The 20,140-nt window shown below is 38.2% G+C and overlaps 2 long non-coding RNA genes across 2 annotated transcripts in view; both read left to right on the top strand.

Moving 5' to 3' along the window:
- LOC141584263 (uncharacterized) overlaps nt 1-2,442 on the top strand; it is a 161,486-nt gene extending 159,044 nt beyond the window's left edge. The window contains exon 8 of the long non-coding RNA XR_012517184.1: nt 2,193-2,442. This is a non-coding gene — a long non-coding RNA (uncharacterized LOC141584263). The remainder of the gene's footprint in view (nt 1-2,192) is intronic.
- A 1,479-nt stretch (nt 2,443-3,921) lies between these two features.
- Nucleotides 3,922-19,930, top strand: LOC141584264 (uncharacterized). Its single transcript, XR_012517185.1, has 3 exons — nt 3,922-4,283; nt 4,594-6,215; nt 18,497-19,930. It is a non-coding gene; the product is annotated as an uncharacterized LOC141584264 (long non-coding RNA).
- The last annotated feature ends 210 nt before the right edge of the window (nt 19,931-20,140 follow it).

Below are 20,140 nucleotides of genomic sequence, written 5' to 3'. Positions count from 1 at the left end.
GCCAGCTATCACCAGTGAAGAACTCCAGGTGGCACAAATGCTATGACCTGTGTCCTAACAGATCTCAGGAGGTATTCCATAGATGTCAGTACACCTGTGTCTTAGGTTTCCAGTTTAATTGTAAATCCTTAAAGGACAAAACTGAGTCTGTTTCTTTGGTTTTCAAACCAAATGAAACATCCAGTGACATTTTGTAAAACTTTGGCTCAAAAATTTTAGAGCTAAGCATATGATGCTGACAGGGCCTTACCCAGCCAATGGGCAGCACCTTGGTAACTTCGGATCTCATTTTTACTTAGAAAAATGTCTCTAAAATCAATTTAGAGAGTTATGAGCAGCACTAAAAAATAAACAAAATATAAGCAAAGAGAAAATATCCCAGTAAATTACTCTTCATAAGGATAAGAATGGTTTTGGGAAACATTTTAGTGTATGTGCACTGTGTCGAAACCAGCATTTTGAAAACCATTGTGCTACAGTGTAAGAACTTCATAGATGCTTGGTTTAAGGTCATTTAAGTTGTCAAAGAAAGAATGGAGGTAAAGATTTGTAAAGGAGTCTCTCTGAAAAATGATGAGGGTCTTTTCGTGGCTCCTGATCTTTGACCCATCAGTCTCAGAACGAGGTGTAAGCAAGCCATTAGGTTGCTGCATGAGCATGGTTGGGCACCTGTTTCCCTAATTTTGAACAGCGAGATAAACCACTAACTCTCTATGGGGGTTCAAATGGTGATGTAAGTCTCAGAGTAAACACAACCTATAAACCCTACCATGAGTTTTAATCGTGTAAATGGGAAGTTAATTATTATTGGCATAAACTGCTAAGTTCAACAACCTTCAACTTATTTTTTTAAATGTTAATGGAGTGCTTCCCCTGTGCCAGGATTGTGTAGACTGAAAATGCAGAGTTGAATCTGGAACAGATTACAACTTAGAAGAGCTTATGATCTGATACAGCGGTTAACAAACTACAGCCTGTGGGCTAGATTTGGCCCACAATCTGTTTGCATAAATAAAGTTTTACTGGAATTCAGCCAGGCCCATTGGTGTATGGATTGTCTATGGTTGCTTTTGCACCATGATGCACAGTTGCAACAGAAACCACATGGCCCAAAAAGCCTAAATATTTCCTGCTTGGACTCTTACAAAAAGAGTTTGCCAATCTTATCTAACGATTGTTTAAAATAATATAATACTTTTCTATGAGATGTCCATTTGCAAAAGTGGCAACTATATCAAGAGCAATGGAATATTTTCCTTACTTTCATGAACAACATAGATCACTTATCTGATAGAGCAGCTTTAAGAGGATTCAAGAAGTGGCCCCAAAGAAAAAACTCTGTGATATTCATAAAATGATATTTCCTGTATTTCTGCCTTACACATACATAATTACCCTGACTGGAGCATGGAGGTCTGACTGCAATGTTCCAATATTATCTAAAAAAAAATTACAGCTGAATATCAGATCAGTGAAACTCAGTTGAATATCAGATCAGTGATCAACAAGGGGCTACTCATTGGCTGAGTGTGGCCCATTGCTGTCATGCACTTGCCTTCAAATCTTGGTTCTAAAGTTATCGAGACAAAATATTTGAAATAAACTCAATTTCACATTAAAATATGAGGTTTTCAATCCTCTGGAAAAATCACATTTTACAGCACTAGGTCTCCATTTCTGCTTGAAGGTGACCCCATGGAGAAGCAGTTTCCACATTAGAACCAACGGGGTTTACATGCTCCAGATTACCCCAATTTCTACCATTCCTCAAAGTATTCTTGACTCAAGATTATGCATTGCTGTCCTTTTAAACAAGCATAGGTTGTTATTTTACTCAGTAAAGAACTTTCTCTGTAAGCCTTCTCTTTTACAAGCAGGATAACTAAAGATTAATCAAGAAGATTATGTTTAAAAAAAGAATTTTCTTACTTTCAACAGGATTTTGGTATCAGCAGGGTGGGGATGAGGGTGAGGTTTGATTCTAAGACTCTCCCCTCAACACCACAATCCACAGATTGTTCAAGTTCCTTGTATAAATATAGTGTTTGCATTAAAATCCTCCCTGTATTTTAAATCACCTCTAGATTTCTTATGATACCTAATACAATGTAAATGGCATGTAAATGGTTGTCTTTTTTTTTTTTACTTATATTATTTTTTTTTCTTGTTTTCAAAAATACTTTTGACGTAAGGTTAATTGAATCTGCAAGTGTGGAACTGTGGATATGGAGGACTGACTGGATTTAATATGCAAACAAAGGGTATGTGATCTGCAGCTGTTTTGCTCACTTACGTTCTTTCCTAGCCCATGTAGATATGATAGTTTGCGACTAGTATCTTAGACTCGTAAAGAAAAGCGTCCAGCCAAATATTTGGATTTATTTTAGTGGCTGAAGCATGCGATTGAACAAGCTTGGAAACCACAGTCTTCATAACCCAAGGTGATCTGGGAGTTCATCACATCCAAACCTTCATTTTAACAATAAAGCATCTGAAGCTTCCCCGACATCCTAGGGAAAACGATCTGGTCAGAAGCACAGGCCAGCTCTCCAATTCCTGCTCCAGGGGTCTTGAGAAAATGAGACCAATAGGTGATAAACAATTTCCTTTAAATATCTGGGCAACTTGTAGGAACCTGTCCAACTTCTTCCTCCAGCATTGTTCAAATTGTAATTGGTGGTACCTAGAACAGTTTCAATTTTTGTGAAAAATGGCATCTGATCAATTTCCTTACTTCCAGTAGAGGCAGTCTGCTGTGGCTGCATTTCTATTGGCCAGTTCTCATTGGCCCACATCTGCCTTCTTTTCCTGTGGAAATAAAACTTACGGTCAGGAGAAAGGACATATTTGGTAATGTTACGCTCCTCAGCTTCCTGCTCCAGCTGTCTCAGCTGCAAAATGTCAAGGGAAAAAATATCCCTCCAACTTGGAATGAATTCCAGACAGACCCTGATGCCTGCAAATTTGTCAATGGAAGCCAAGTCCAGAAAAGCAGAACATGAAGAAGGTTCATTATTCAACTTCAAGAGACGTTCAAATAATCAGACACTCTGGTATTTATGATTTTCCCTATTTCAGGTGGTCTGTAGTTCACAACATTCCCCTCCCTTTACCGCTGATTCTGAACTTCCTTTTAAATTAAACCTCAACAGTTATAAAAAGACTCTCACATTACTTGTAAGCCGCAAGCACTACCAGGAGACACTCTGTTCACACAGGGCTGTTTGGGACTGGGGAAGGGCAGCTCTTTTTGATTATTAGTCTGGGGAGGGCAGGCCAGGAAATCAGGCTCACTTCACCTTGACCGCACCACCAGAGTCCTCATGTAGCTCCCAAGTCTGTGCCAAGGCCTCCTGCCACTCACAGCACCAAATGCGATGATCTTTACTAAAAAGCACTTATTTCCATTGGCTTTCTTATTCATTTAGGCATTTCTTTTCATGGGGTGCAGTGTGGGGTGAAATAGCCAGTTTATCCTGACTTCCACTTTGTGAATATTCCACCAGTCCTGCTTATAAAGTTGAGTTTGGGGGGAGCTTCATCTTTCTTCTGGCATTCAGCACATTTTCTGTCTCCTTTAGAACTGTTCCCCCATGCTGGCAAAAAGATAAGGAAACTGAATTTGTAATCCAAACCTTGTTAAATTGCTGCATACACGTTTTCCCTTCTACTTCTTGCTCTCTATTTCTAAATGCCATGCTATTTGTTTGTAGTCGGTCACCTTAAATCCTTATTTGGGTTCTCCAACAGGCACGAAGACATCCAAATATCAATTTTAGTAACTGGTGGAAGTGCCCACATAAGGAATGGGATGTTCAGTCTTAACATGTGGTCTCTATGAATAAGGGTCTTCATTTTTTCTTTTCCTAAACTGTCCAGCTCCTCTACGCTGGTTTTGCTCCTCAACAGTCTAAGGTTTGTGCTACTTCCATGGTGATCATCTGTTAGGTCATAAACATTAGATTGTGGCATCACTGAATGAGTCAGTTGGGAGGAAGCTGGGCTGGAAATACAGCTGAGAGCCTCTGTTGACAGATGGATGCCTTCTTAATCACAGGCTGTGTGGGTAAAGGGAAAGCCTTGCCTGGCCAGCCCCTCCCACCTCCACCCACCCGCTTCATTGATTCACAAACCTGGAATACTCTGGAGGAGGCTGGGAAAGTCCATCCCCAGGGAATATCAATTTTTTCCTCTTCATGCCTCTCACAGGACACCCACACAACTAGGAGGAGGCAGAACGTGAACAGGGAGCTCTTTCTTATTACTTTTTGAGTGTCAGCAAGGTAAACCTGTCTTCATTTTCTTTTCCAAATCCTAAACGTTTCCTTCTTAAACAGCTGATATGGTTAGTATTGTTTGTTTCTCAGTGTATGTCTTTCTGCCTTGACCATAAAATGGGCATAATAAGAGCTTACCTTTCAGAAAGCAGTGGGTAGGACTAGCTGGTATAATTATGTTCCCTCTCATTGATTTTTCCTATCTCTACTAAGTACCAGGTGCTATTGGAAAAATTACCTTTTTATCAAATTTTTAACTGAGCCCATATTTAATTTTAGAAGAAATAATTTAATAGTTCTAAATGTGGCGTTTCAGAGACTCCTATGTCAAGAGCTGCTGTACACCAGGTTGCTAGGAGACTGGAGAGCCAAGGAAACAATGCCCTTTCCTGTGACCACTATCAATAACTGCTCAGGATTCCTGCCAGCCTGTTAGCCTTTATCATTCGGTCATTTTAGACCTCAAAGAGGACATTCCATCAAAAGATCAGGTTCTATCCTTTCACTGGAATGCAAGGTAAGACCCCAGAAACTCTAGTACAAACAAATTTACTATGGCTCAGATGAATAATAGATAGCACTTGAACGTCTGACCCAGGTGTGTTCCCTCTCTGCTAAGTATAGGATAAATGAAAATAAATTGCAAATTCAGCAGAGAGATTCAGACCAAACATAAGGAAGAACTTCTGCCATTAAGGACGCAGAAGTTGTGAAGTTTGCCTTTTCGGAAGAGTTGTTAAGATTCGCCTAGAAGAGCATATTTGAAGGATGAAGATGCAGCCCTCACTGGCAGTGGAGGACAAGGTTATATGACTTCTTAGGTTTTCTTTAAGACACAAGATTCTCCTAGTCATGGAGAAGTGACTCTATGCATTACTCACCACTATTAAAATTGTTATTCATGTTAGGACTGAGTGAAAGCCAGGCTACTGTTAAATAACAAAGGGAGGTTCTCAGTGTTGGAAGGTAAGTGAGGAGTCATTCATTTCATCCCTCTCTTTCACCAGTGAAAAATCAGAGACACAGAGTGTTCATTGCTGGATGGCCAGCAGAAGAGCTGGACCTACGACCCAGACCCCTCAGGCTCTCTGTGCTGTGTGATTTTTACTATGCCACGTTTTTCACTAATAATATAGATCTATTTAAAACAAAGATTCATCTCTGACTTCCTGGACCGCTATGAATTTTACATTCTAAAAATACTTTTATAAGAATTCTGTTTATGACATGAGCAGCACTGAAACAGAAATCTGAGGAACTCTGGGGATTGGTGTGGCTAAAGATCACAATTTAGAAGAATAGTTAGGCAAAACACAACAGAGGAAATGTTATTTACATGAGCTCATTTCTACTCATCAAAAAATTTAAAAATTAAACTCAAGATCCAACAACTTTCTTCCTTTTCTTAGCCCAACATCAGAGGCTTATACATGTATCTCTATTCCCCAAACTTGGGAACTTGTCCGATATGTAGTCTCAAGTTTAGAAAAAGTTCTATTTCATTTTCAAAGATTATGCTTCTCTCGTTTTATAATCCTTGAAATGGATAGTGCTGCCTCATCTTAGATGACATTCAACAGCTTTAATTTCTAAATTATTTTTTCTTCTTCTTGTTACAACATCTTAGAGGCTAATCTGTCCATTTCACATAGGAAGCCAGTTGAGTTGTTGCTCACGCTTTCCCCACAAAGCTGCATTGAAAGGGCTTCCTCACCCCTGCTGTGATCACAAGTCATGAATTCATTTTCTTATGAATGACTAGGAAGTCAGCATTTTTAATAAATGGGAAGTAAATTATATTTAATGACTAAATTCTCACCTAAAGTTAATACTAATATGACCATAACTCTCTTGTGCCCTATTTTGGTCTTTCAAGCTTCTTTCCTGCTCATCTAAGAAAATCAGAATTTCAGTAGACTCCTTGTGCAGTCTGATAAGGTAATTTCCTAGTTGGTTTGACTTAAAGGCTCCAGAAGACATTCTTATTCCACATATTTCTTCTTCTGATCAGTCAGCAACTGAAATTCCAACTAATGGATTCCATTCTTCCGGTTAAGACATCATCTCCAGAAAACTGTGCTAGTTGATATCCAGCAGGGCCCAAGTATTATTTAACCCATTAAAACCTGTAACTATATCAGCTTTATATCCTAGACTTCAGCATGGAACAAAGGAGAGCTACACTTGGATAGTAAACATAAGTGGTCTGGAGGGAGCATGCTGGGAAGAGAAGGCTAGAGTGGGCAATACAGTGGGGACAACAAGGGAAGAATCAGGTAGAAGCTGCCAAGAAAAATCTGTCACTGAATCACGGTTTTCTCTTTACCTCTTTCAGAGGTCATATTTACATTTCTTGTCTCTCAAGCATCCTTAATATATTGATTTACTTTCTCAAAAGCTTTTACTGTCATTAATTGATTTGGATTTTCAAACTGAGTCAGAAGCATACATTATGATGTCATTAACTTGAGGGTATGCTAGAACCAAAATGTCCTTCTATAATAATTATGTATTAGAGTAAGTAAAAAACTTAAGGGGAAAAACAAAAGGGCTACTACGCTCGACATTTACGTTGGTGTACATGTGTTAGGTGAGGCAAGGAAGAGGTAGGATGTAAAAGAAAAGGGAATTTAGGTCATTTTTTAGGCTACGAAGAATCAAGCTGAGGGAATTCAAGGACCGGAGACAGCAGTACAAAACTAAAGATACATTTTAACTCCAGAGATTGTCTCTTAGAAAATATAGTAGTGGTTACAGAGTTAGGCTGCTGAATGATGACAATGCTAGGGCCATAAGAATGTGTCTGAAGAAAGCAACATCCTTTATCCCACCATCGTTGGAGAAGTAAACTGATCGTATGCCACTTTTTTTGACACTACTAGAAAATTATGCAAGACATCTCACAGAGCAGAATCAGACTTGCAGCCCATGATAAAACAGAAGACCATCTGTAACATCAAAGAAATATAGAAGATTTTATGGCTTGCTCCTTGTTTACCTACAAGGGAAATGCCTAAAGTATATATTACATGTGGTTTGGCTGCGCTTAGAGGAAAAACTTGGATTCCTAACTTTTGTCAAAGAATGCATTGTTCCCTTTCCGTATTGATTGCTGAAGCACAGAAATTTTCCATTTATGATTCACTGTCTTATTATTGCATTTATTTATTTTCGCCTGTAGTTTGTTTTTAAATTTCATTACACCTGTTTTCATGCATTCAGTGAAATCACTTCTCATCCTTGGGAGAAAATGACAAGAAACAACAGCCACGGAATCTTCCTCTGGATATGGGAACAAAAATAGCTCTCGGAATAAATAGTGGCCACACACAGGTAACTTCTTCATGAGGAGACTTGGTGACTTCACAAGATAGACCCCACTCCACCCATATGGGATGATCACCGTTTGGGCTGACCTCCTCTTTCAGGGTCTGTAATTACCGTACAAAGATGAAGGTGTGTTTATGAAAGCAACCTTTGTTGAGATCTCAGTGACACACTCTGCTTTTCCAAATTACCTCAATTGGCAGTGGATATTAGAAAGAGTCATGGAATATCTCTGGAAAGATATATAGGAGAGGAGACCTGGTGACATTGCATCCTTGTGCACTGCGTCAGTGCATCAGAGAGGCTTAATTCTCAATGTGCACTCCTTCATACCACTGCAAATTTGAAAATGTGTACGGTGTGCATGTATTACCTCCTTAAAACTAGCTACCTACCTATCTATCTACCTGCCTACCTTCCTACCCGGCTAATTAGCTAACTAAATTAATAATGTATTTTTTTAAAAAGCCAAATAACTGGAAACACTTAGATCTTCCTCTGCTGCTATTTAGCTAACTGTTCAATTTAACTCTTAAATAAGTTATTTCCTCTGAAATTTTTTTTTTCTTCCACAGAAACTCTGCACGTAAGCAACACTGGTTTCCTTGTTATTCCCCAAACATGCCAGACACATCCCAGACTCCAGTTCTTTGCAAAAATAATTTCCAATGCCTGGAAAAATCTTGTTTTTGTTATCTCCATGGCTTGCTGTTTGCTTAAAGTCTTGACTCAAATATCACTTTCTCAATAAGGCCTATCTTTACTATCCTATTTAAAATTGCAAACTTATACCCCAGAATTCCTCATCCATTTTATCTTTCATAATATTTTTTTTTTGAGAGGGAGTTTTGCTCTTGTTGCCCAGGCTGTAAAGCAATGGTGCCATCTCAGCTTACTGCAACCTCCGCCTCCCTATTCAAGCAATTCTCCTGCCTCAGCCTCTCAAGTAGCTGGAATTACAGGCATGTGACACCACACCTGGCTAATTTTGTATTTCTAGTAGAGACATGGCTTCTCCATGTTGGTCAGGCTGGTCTCAAACTCGTGACCTCAGGTGATCCACCCACCTCGGTCTCCCAATGTGCTGCAATTACAGGCGTGAGCCAGCATGCCCAGCCATAATGATCTTCTTTTTAAAGTACTCTATAAGCATCTTAGTACTTAATATGTTTACTGTCTATGTCAAACTCTACAACCAAGCTCCATGAAGGCCAGGATTTGTCCTGAAATCTTTTGCTCACTGTTGCTTCCCCTAGCACCTTACAGCTTTTCAAGAAATAATTGCTGAGTAAATGAAAGAAATAATGAGTTTTGCTTCCTAAATTTTTATTCTGGATTAAATACTATTAAATTATTTGAGACTGACACATCCAGTTCTCAATTTGATTAATGATTATTGTTAAGTTTTTCAAAAACAGACTTTAATGTATATTTTGAAAATAAATTCAAGAATAGCATTCTCTACACGTGGCCAAGAGATATATGAAAAGATGTTCAACATCACTAGTCATCAGAGAAATACAAATGAAAACCACAATGAACCTCACACCCGTTAGAATGGTTGTATCCAAAAAGCAGAAGATAACAAGTTTTGACAAGGATGTGGAAAAAGAGAACCCTTGTACTGTTAGTGGGCATGTAAATGGGCACAGCTGCTGTGGCTGCTATGGAAAACATCATGGAAGTTCCCCAAAAACTTAAAAATAGAACTACCATATGATTCAGCAATCCCACTTCTGTGTTATTGATCCAAAGGAATTGAAAGCAAGATCTCAAAAAGGTAATTGAACTCCCATGTTCACCATGGCATTATTCACAATAACCAAGATATGTAATCCATCTAAATGTCCATTGACAGATGAATAGATAAAGAAATGTGGTACATACATACAATGGAATATTATTTAACCTTTGAACAGAAGGAAACCTGCCACTTGTGACAAGATGGATGAATCTGGAGGACATCATGCTGGTGAGATAAGCCAGGCACAGAAAGACAAATATTGTATGATTTAAGTTATAGGTGGAATCTAAAATAGTCAAACTCATAGTAGTAGAGAATAGAATAATGGTTATCAGGAGTTGAAGGGAATGGTGAGAGAAATGGGAAGTTATTACTCAAAGTGCACAAAGTTTCTGTTATACACAATTATTAAGCCCTAGAGATCGACTGTACAGTGTAGTGTTGATAGTTACGAGTACTCTATAATATGCTTAAAAATTTGTTCAGAGGACAGATCTTAGGTTAATGTTCTTATAAGAAATAATAATAGTAAAGAGGGTGCAAGAAAATTTTCAGAGACAATGTATAGGCTTATTGCATAGATTAGGGTGGTGATTTCACAGATGTGTACTTATCCCCAAACTCAAGTTGTATATATTCAGCATGTGGTGTTATTTTTTTGTCAGTCATGTCTTTAAAAAGTGGGGCTTTTAAGTGACCTTCTCTAATTGTGAAGTACACCTTTTTCCACTTGACGACTCATCTGCCTAGTCAATGTCCTAATCTTTGTTAAGAGATCCTTAACATCTAGATTATTGTTATTAATTTGTTGATCAATTTTTAACTATGGAGGATGTCTTTAAGATAATTATTCTCTTTTGCACAAATGTACCATCATTGTTTGAATGTATCTATGTTTACAAGCTTTCAAAACTCATCATCTGAAACAGGTTTCATTTCATCAAATAGAATAGTCAACTAGTGCCTTCAACCAGGGAAATACTTAAACATAGGGAATTAGGCACCAAAAAAGTCAATTTGAGGAGTGAGGGCCAAACAAAGCCATAGTAACCTTTCAGGAACTCAGGAAGTTGCAAGAATCATAGGAAACCACCTACGGCTCTTGATCTCAGTAACAGCTGGTGGCACTGGGGCAGGTTATCTGCAGATTTCCCAGAAGCTGCTGTAAAGCCCCATGTCTGTAGTCTGTTCCATTCCTCATGTTGCCCACCTCTGCTAAAAAGGAAATAACAGCTTCTACTTCTCCTTTTTCTATAGAATTTGTTTTTCCCAATATGCTCTAAATTATAAATGAGCAAAGGATTTCCATTGTCAAATCCCACTGGCTCCTCAATGTACAGATTTCCATAAGCCTCAAACTGGAAAGAAATAGAAAGCAAATTGAGGTCCTCTTCACAGTCTACTAGTTTCTTTTGGTGGTCACTGCTACTAGGTTCTACTGATGTGCACATTCTGTAGATAAACCCCAGAGATGAGCATATCATGTTCATATCTCTCTTTCTTGATGACCATAGCATGCTCATCCAGATTGTCTATTTCTACTCTTAACACAGTAAATATCATGGGAGGTAATCCTAATGTTACAGAACATAATTCACATAATATTCCTCTACCATAGGTTAAGAAAATTATCAATGATTGTTCTTTTAACAATTATCCATCATTGGCTAGGCATGGTGGCTCATGCCTGTAATCTCAGCAGTTTGGGAGCACAAGGTGGGCACATTGCTTCAGCCCAGGAGTTCAAGACCAGCCCTGGGAATATGGTGAAACTCCATCTCCACAAAAAATAGCCAAGCATGGTGGTGCAGGCCTATGGTTCCAACTACTCAGGAGGATGAAGTGGGAGGACTGATTGAGCCTGGGAAGTCAAGGCTGTAGTGAGTCATGATTCCACCACTGCACTCCAGCCTGGGTGACAGAGATCCTGTCTTAAAATAAAGATAACAATAATAATAATTCATTATATTTCTTATAAGTCCCCTCTTTACCTCAGTTGCCTTGTCTATAAGAGGAGGATAAAATAGCACTTATTTCATAAGATTATTATAAGGATTAAATGGAACTTTATCTGCTTATCTACCATCTATGTATGCATATATATATGTATGTATGTATCTATCTATCTCTCTATCTAGCATCTATCTATCTATCTATTTATCTATCTAGAGTTTAGAAGAGGCATTGACCATTCTAAATGCATAGTAAAAGTTAGCTACCATTATTACTGTTGTTGTTGTCATGATAATCATCAGTCTTGTCTGTAAAAACTAATGGGTTTATATGGCAGATCAATACATTGAACTTAATTCTCTTTATCTGTCTGCAAATCTATGTATGATTTTTCCATGGTCTCTTCATATGCACAGTGTGGTTCTTACCTGCTTAAATATGGACTTGGCCATGTGACACGTTTTAGCATTTGAGCACAAGTGATACTTTGCCAGCTCTAAGCCTAAGCCAGAAAAGCTCTGTAAGTGTATCTCCACTTACACCTTTGCATTTCTGCCACTGACATGAGAAGAGTCCTTTTAGGTCCCTCCTGCCCCTTCAGTCTGGGACCCAGAATGAATACACATAGGGTAGAGATGCATTGGTCAATTCACAGAATCACAGTGAGAAACAAAGCCACCAGCCATCTCCAACCTAGATCATCCAAACCCCATCCTACCCATGTAGGTGTAAGGTGTAAGCAATACGTGATTTAAAGCCCCTGAGCTTTGGGGTAGTTTGTTATGCAGCAGTGGTGAACTAATACACTTTATTTCAGAACCATCTACCAGTGGCTGAGTCAAATGGTGACACCTGCTCTTCAGCCGAGTCATATTGCAGGTTCTGCCTAAATGCTGGCCATGATTCTTTGTGAACATTGCCCAGAGTAATGCTGCAAGAGCTTGAGTGGGTTTGGAAGAGGCAAGGACCGTTGCCAGTTTCTGCCTTCTGTGTTTTTGCCGCCTTCAAGAGTCTGCCAGCTGGTGCAGCTGTACCTTTTGGCCAAATGATATGATATCCTGGGCATTAGCCTAAATGGTACCACACATGCAAAGAGCCACAGCTGCTATTTGTTGTGCTTCTTGCTGTTCTTGGCTCTGTTGCATTGCTTAAGGGTGTCATAGATTTCTACACAACCAGCATGGCTTTCCAAGATTCATAGATAAAACTTTGATCAATGCAGCCATTAATGATGATGATCGTGCATGGGAAAATAGGTAAGAATCATTTCTGAATAGCTTACAATTTTCTTAGAGTAAGAAAAATATAAATTAATCAGTCCTATAAACTTGCATGCTATATCATTGAGTGGTTTCTCCTTCCAGGAAAAAGCTAAAACCTCACCTATATTGTTTTTATATATATATATGCAAATATATTTTTTACATTATTTAAATGAGTGAATTTTTACTTTCTTTGTTGGTTTTATGTAAAGGTATTCATATTAGCACAATATTAGTAGATAAATCTCATGAGTTAATTATTCACTAAATCAAATTTACAATTAGTTTTTATTTCAAGTAAAAGGGTGAATTGTTCCACGTGTGTTGTGTGGAATAATTGAAAATCATTATTATTAGTACACACTGCTGGTGAATGGGATCCATCTAAAAAATTTCTGAGCTTGGTTTGGAACATAAAAATAAGAACATAAGAATAAACATAAGTTCAATCTACTATCCATAGAAAAGACATTGTATTTTTAGTCCTTTTAAAACTTAATCAAAAGTCTTTATTTACTCACCACACTTGCCAGCACAATGCAGATGGGAAAAGAAATAAAGGAAGAAAAAAAATTATATATATATGGCCCAGCTACAGATCCATACTTTAACATAATGGAATATAAAGCTGCTTCAGAGCACTTTCAATGAAAGTGTTAACAAATGTATAGTGTAGTTGTTCTTGATGCTGGTTGCAAATTAAATACCTAGAGAACTTTCCAAAATTATCAATGCTGAATTCCACTCAAGATTTCTAATTTAGTTGGTTCTGGGTAGGATCAAGGAATTGGTACTTTACAGAAGCTCGCAGGAGATTCTAATGTGTAGAGTTAGATGTGGTAGTATTAAGATATTTTGAAATCATAATAATTCCAAGAGGATGCTAACATGGGTACAGTAACGAATTTCAGATTTCTTTGGAAGGGTTCATAGAGGAATTGAGCTTAAAAGTAGAGCTTTAAAGTAAAGAAAAGAAGCTATGCCATGGAATGATGTGGAAATATCTTTTTCTTTTTAAGTCAGTTACATAATTTGGGTTTTCTCAAGTTTTGCCATTTTAATCAGCAGAATTTAGATTAATTAGTGAGATGCTTACCTCTGTCTATTGATTTCCTCTATTGGTATTTTTACTTGCTGACAATTGAGATTGCATTTTTATATCTGTCTTCTTTTGTAAAGTGATGACTTTAGTCAGAGGTGTGCTGAAGCAGTTTGCAGAGCCCTTGCAAAATTGATGGTGCCTATCTATTTCCAGTTCTATGTTCATCAATGCCAGCTTGGTAGATTGAAATCAGCCATGATAAAAATGTTTACGCTATGTAAACTGGCAAATAGTAAAAATCTCAGATACTCTCTCACCCCAGACATAACGATAAATCATTCAGTAGTACACAACTGATTTCAGTGGAAGGGAGTTACTGTACATAAATGATTTTTAGTTCTTTATGTTGGATGTCTTAAAATTATAAGTCTCAACTTTCGAGCACCTATTAATCTAGAAAAAAATTAAACCTATATATACAAGAAAGCCTCTTCTGTATTTTTTATTATATTTCCTTTTGAATATCCCTCCCTATTTTACTCTTACCACCTAAAACAGAAACTCCCACATACTCTATGCTCAGAGAAGATTTACTTGTGTTAGCTTAAGAATCATTTTATGTTTTCTCATGCCTGCCTTCATACTACCCCATACCACAGTTTTCAGGTTTTAATTTAAGCTCCACAGTGGCCCTTTTCTGTTTGATGAGAAAAGATAACCAAGAAAGTAAATTAGGAGTCTTATGATTGACCCTATTTTTTCTGTTATTCAAGGAAACCCAAAATGAAGCAAAATAACAAAAAATTGCCAAGTAAAACATTTTCAACCATTTCAATTACTGTTTTAATTGGCTGGGTCTGGCTGCCAGATTATCCTCTAATCTCTACAGGAATGTTATTTGGAAAAAGCTGAAATATGCCCTGCATGGAAGCCACATTCATCCCTTCAGCACATTCTAGTTAGAATAACTTTCTCTCAGCATACTGGAATCACATTGGAGTAAAATTGGCAGTTCCTGGAAAAACTTAATCCATAGATTATATAAAGACCTAATTCACTCTCAGCATATTGTTGAAAAGTCTCAAAAATGTAGTGTGCCTGAATCCAAGATAAAGAAAAGTAATGATATTGTGATGTTTGTATAACAAATACCTCTAGACAATATGCAGGCTTGTGTGTGCCCATTTGTGTGTGCACAACTGGGTATGTGCTTTGACTGTGTGTGTCTCTGTATGTATTAAATAACAGGACAACAGAATGAGGAGAAGGGCTGAAATTATTTGAATGGTTTCATAAAAATTTCCTGGGATGTGGGATATGTTTTATTAAGATTACACCAAGAAATGGCACGGACTGCTTATCAGACTTGTGGGTTCAGAGAAAGGAAAAGGCTTTTCTTTTTTGTTTGTTTTAATTAAATGGGTCTTGAAAACATTGGTATTAAAAATAGATGATTACACCCTCAGATTGCCATTTTGATGCGTTCTCATTCAAGTGGGATGAAGAGCTACTGTGCACATTAGTTTAAGAAAACGACTTGTAGTCGAGTTCTACACATGGACTCTAGAAAATGCACACACAAACCAAATATGTGGCTCTGGCAACCAGTCGGTTTTTTACCCTAGACTGATCTCTTTTTTGAATTTGGGTTGTTTGGCACAATATTGAAATTCTGAAGTTTAAACCAACATCAAAGGCTGTTGCATCTGTTTCCTATGTTGGGACAGGACCTCCGCGAATGAGCATGCCATTAAAAATCCATGAGAATGTGTTCCAAGAATGACCTCTACAGCACACACTGTCTGTCCTCTAGAACCCCAGCTTGCAGAGGTTGAGCCCTGGAACAGCAGCAGCAGCACTCGCTAGGAGCTTGCTAAAAATGCAGAATCTCAGGCCCCATTCAGATCACCTGGATCAAAATCTGCAATGTAAAAAAATCTCCTGATATGATCATTAATACTGGAGAAGCACAGGCCTAAATTATTTTGACTATTTGTTTGGAAGTGTAAGCAAATAGGTGTATCTACTCAGTGTCTATATTGAGACTCTTATAGAAACTATAGTATTTGCTGGAGTAATTATCATTAGCATTAAGTAGAAGATACCCTGTGGTGCTTCAGCAATTACTAAAAGTGCCATCCATCCATTTTTTTAAAGTTGCATTGCCAGGATTATTAAACCTGTCGTATGCACTTAAAGATTGTTATGACTGTGCGGTTGTAGTGAAAATTTGTGTTGCGGCTGCTCAGAGCAATTACTTCTCTGAGAATCTATTCTGTGGTGCCACAGAGCAGTGTGGAAAAGTTTGTTAATACTTAACATGGTTCAATCACTGGAACTGGTTCCAGTGCCCATATACTCTGGTCAGCTATTATGTAACAGTCTGCAGCAGAGAAAGAAGTAGCTTGCAAGGTACAGTCTGGATGACTTAAACCATAATGGTGCTAATTCACTGAAAAATCACAAATCTGATTAATATTTAGATACGAAGTTACTGAGAGAGAGGAAGGGGATGGAAGGAGAGAGAGGGAAAGAAAGAGAGTGAGTTGGGAGAGAGAATGAGAGGAAGAGAGAGAAGGAAAATCCACTACCTAAGAATGATGACAATGATGAATGTGATTTCAAAACCCTCTCGTTTCTAATTTTTCAAACAGCTGTTTCTACTTGTTGAGCTTCATTACAAATGAAGTCCAAATAGAAATAAACACAAAACTATATACCGAAATTATTCTGAGTGTCTGAAAAAATGAGACTGATCAGTTAAATCAAGAATTCTCAAAGTCTGGGAGTTCCATATCCTTCTCTTCTCACATTAAAACACTTTGGTTCCTCCTTCAACATCTCTGGCCTTGGCCTGTTAGCCTAGAGCCTTCAGTGTCTGGTATGTTGGGAGGGAAAGGTCATTATCTTTTTTCTGTGCAATTCCAGGGCTACTAATTGGCTTGAACCCAGGAGGCAGAAGTTGCATTGGGCTGAGATCGCGCCATTGCACTCCAGCCTGAACAATAAGAGTGAAACTCCATCTAAAAAAAGAATTTTTTTTTTTTTAGCTTTTAGAGTATGTTTTATTTATTAACTGGTTACTACATTGCTATCATAGAGGTTTATTTAGAGTAATTTGAATTAAAAGATACTTTTAAAAAATCTTTGGGGTCTAGTTAAATTCTATTTCTCTAAGATCTATGACACAAGGAAAACTGCAGACTAATGCAAATTTTCATTCCTACATACTGCTCTTCTGAGTCCCTGTCTTATTCCTTATCTTGGTGAACCTCAGAACATCCTGGAAGGAACTGGAAACCATCCTGTTATCTCCCCGTTCCTCTCACTCCATCCCCAAAAAGAACAGCCTGGAGTCAGTTCCCGACTTTCTCACTTCTGGGTCCTCTGCTCTCTCCAGACCCAAAGAGTTCTTCTTAAACAACTTGCCAACACCCAGCTCCATCCTCAAAGAGAGGAAGGCCCTCCGAAAGGCCCAGGAGCCTGAGTGATACAGCAGTTAGCAACACAGGCCTCTGGCAACAGAGAGATCAGGGTTTGTGTCCCAGCTTAGTAGCTTGGTGACTTTGGACAAGAGAGAACTTCTAAGTTCTTTTCGTCTATAAAAATCCCCATCTATTTCAGAAAATGTTGTGAACACTAAACAAAAGATTGTACAGTTAAAGTGCTTAGGAAATATGTGTAATAAACAGTGACGCCTCTTTCTCCCACACTACCTCTAAGTTTCTTTTCTCTCTCCCCTTTCCTTCCATCTGTTCCTTTTCTTTATCTACACTTATTTCCCTCTTCTACTGTCACCACTCTTTATGCGCAAGCCCAAAATGATCACAAGCAAAATCTCACAAGCCAAAATCATGTTTCAGCAAAAAAGAGTCGCAGATCCCCAAAGCCCATGTGTCCACAGGGACCATCAATTATTTCTTATATTTCTGGTTAATGATCCATTTACTTCTATAACCTACAGTTTCCTCAGTTTCCCATGAGCATGTGTGATGCTCAAGCTTAACAGGATCTGGCTGAAAAGCCAAGTGTCACTTTTTACCCCACACAGAATTCACATTTTCACTTCCCTCAATATTTGCTCTTTCCAGTGAAATTGTATCTATGTTCTGGCATTCTCGGACTTGAGTGTAATTCTATGATCTTACCTGTATCTCTTGACTTCATCCCACACAGAGACTTTAAAGACTGGAGTGTGGAATGAGATTGAGACATTCACAACAATGCCTGAAGCTCTTAGCAACCAGAATTCCAATCGCATGCTGAACATGACAATCCTTTAAAAGTCTGCATGCTTTTTAGCATGTTGTCCCCTATTAAGCAGCACTTTTCAAATACCTGTGCTGGCACTGACTTGTTTAGATCAATGATTGGAAAGTGGATTGGTTCTAATAATTCTTAGAGTACTGAGCTGTGACGTTTTTATAATATCAATTAAAATGATTTAAAATTTATTCTAGTGGTAGTATTTCTCCCAGCACTGTGGTCTGAATGTGTTCTTCCAAAATTTATATGCTAAAGCCTAACCTTCAAGGTGATTGTAGTAAAAGGTGGTACCTTTGTTATGTGATTAGGTTATGAGGGTAGAGCCCTCATGGATGAAATTAAATATCATCTATTATGTGCTATTATTATTAAATGCTATTATTAAAGAGGCCTGGGAGAGCTTGTTCACCACTCCCATAATGTAAAGTTGCAGTTAGAAGGTGCCATCTTTGAAGCAGAGAGGAGGCCCTTATCAGACACTGCATCTGTGGTGCATTGGACTTCCCAGCCTCCAGAACTGTGAGCAATAAATTTCTGTTTTGTATAAATGACCCAGTCTAAGGTATTTTGTTATAGCAGCACAAATGGACAAAGACAGTTGCTTGCATTCTGATGTGCTTTGCAGGAGAGAATGGAATTGCAGCAGACTGCTCAGAAATTGTACATCACCAGCAGCTTCCATCTCAGCTAAGTGTGAGAGACTGCTACTGATGGGCCATTAACAACTGCAGAGATTCTGAATCACTGAAGCACTTGGTAAAAGAAATGTTGTGGGTGATGTGAAAATCCCCATATGCCCATGAAAGTATATTCAGTTTCTAAGTGTTGTTGCCTAGTGTGTCACGGAGAATTTTGTGAGAAACTATTCTGGAGTAAGAAACAGCACAGAAGAACACAGTTTCAGCCTGAAATGGCTTATGTAGCCACTGATCATCAGAAACAATTATTTTTTACCTTAACCTAGATTTATAACAGCAGGATGTATCAAATTCCTTCACTTACGCGAAACCTTAGCAAATCTTTAAGTAGTACTATAAAGTGACAAAAGATATTTACCTTTACTAATGTAAATTTCTTGCTGAGATAAAGTTTTTATTCTTCTTGAGTCACAAGACTGCTTAAGAGGGAGCCATTGTTTGTTCTACACTGCTCTGTTCTAAATGTTCATTCCCCCGATATTCATATGCTGAAATTCTAACTCCCAAAGAGATGGTATTAGGAAGTGGGGCCTTTGAGGCATGATAAAGTCATGAGGATGAAGCCCTCATGAATAAGATTCATAACCTTAAAAAGGAGAATGCAGAAAGATCCCTTACTTTTTCAATCATGTGAAGACATGAGCAAGGAGACGGCCAGCTATGAACCAGGTCATGGGCACTTGCCAGACACTGAATCTGCCAACACTTTGATTTTGGATTTCCCAGCCTCCAGAATTGTCAGAAATAAATTTCTTTTCTTTGTAACCCACTCAGTCTAAGGTACTTTGTTCTAGCAGTCTGAATTGTACCAAGACGTAACACTCCCTTGCCATTTTATTGAGTAAAGAGGAAGATGGGGGGATTTTAAGCAGGAAGGAAGGGCTTTTGGATTGAGCACCATGTGCTTATTGCTGCTTGGAGTAGACTCTTTCTCACCATCTATTTATGTGTTAAATGAAATAGGATGTGATTAGGCATGTGCTTTTTAGCTACGTTAAAGTGTCAATGGGAATTGGCTTCTTTGGGCTGTGTGAGAGACACTAAATAACATTTCATAAACACTGAAAATGAAGTCTCCCTTTAGATAAACATTTAGCAGAGAAAGGATTTTGGAGATGCTAATGAATACCTTCCATTTATATAGAGCTTATCCATTTTATACTTTGAAAAATACTATTTTACATAACCTGACATGGCAGCCAAGATGCAGAAACCAAAGTAAGAGTCACATTCAGTGAGAGTAGTATTCCTACAGCAGGAAATAATTATGGTCAGCAATGTGGGAGGAGAGTCGTCCCAAAGTTAGCTGACTACAGTGGATTAAGTTCACATCTGGCTAATAGAGACAATCCAAAAATGAGTGTGGGAATGCATGGAAGTGTTTGACAGTGCTGTCATTTTGTTCTGTCCTTATGAGCCTCAACTGGCAGTGCTTCATTGGTGCATTCATTATGACATCATTTTAAGGACAAGCAATTTGCAGGCCCAAAAGACCTGAGACTCCCTGGGATGAAGGGAAATGCCACAGACATCCATGGTCTCGGATGCTCAATGAGTAAACTATGATTTTT

The sequence above is a fragment of the Saimiri boliviensis genome, chromosome 4, assembly GCF_048565385.1.
Source record: "Saimiri boliviensis isolate mSaiBol1 chromosome 4, mSaiBol1.pri, whole genome shotgun sequence".
NCBI lineage: Eukaryota > Metazoa > Chordata > Mammalia > Primates > Cebidae > Saimiri > Saimiri boliviensis.
Note: the sequence above shows the minus strand (reverse complement) of the source record. Positions and strands in the feature narration are given on the sequence as shown.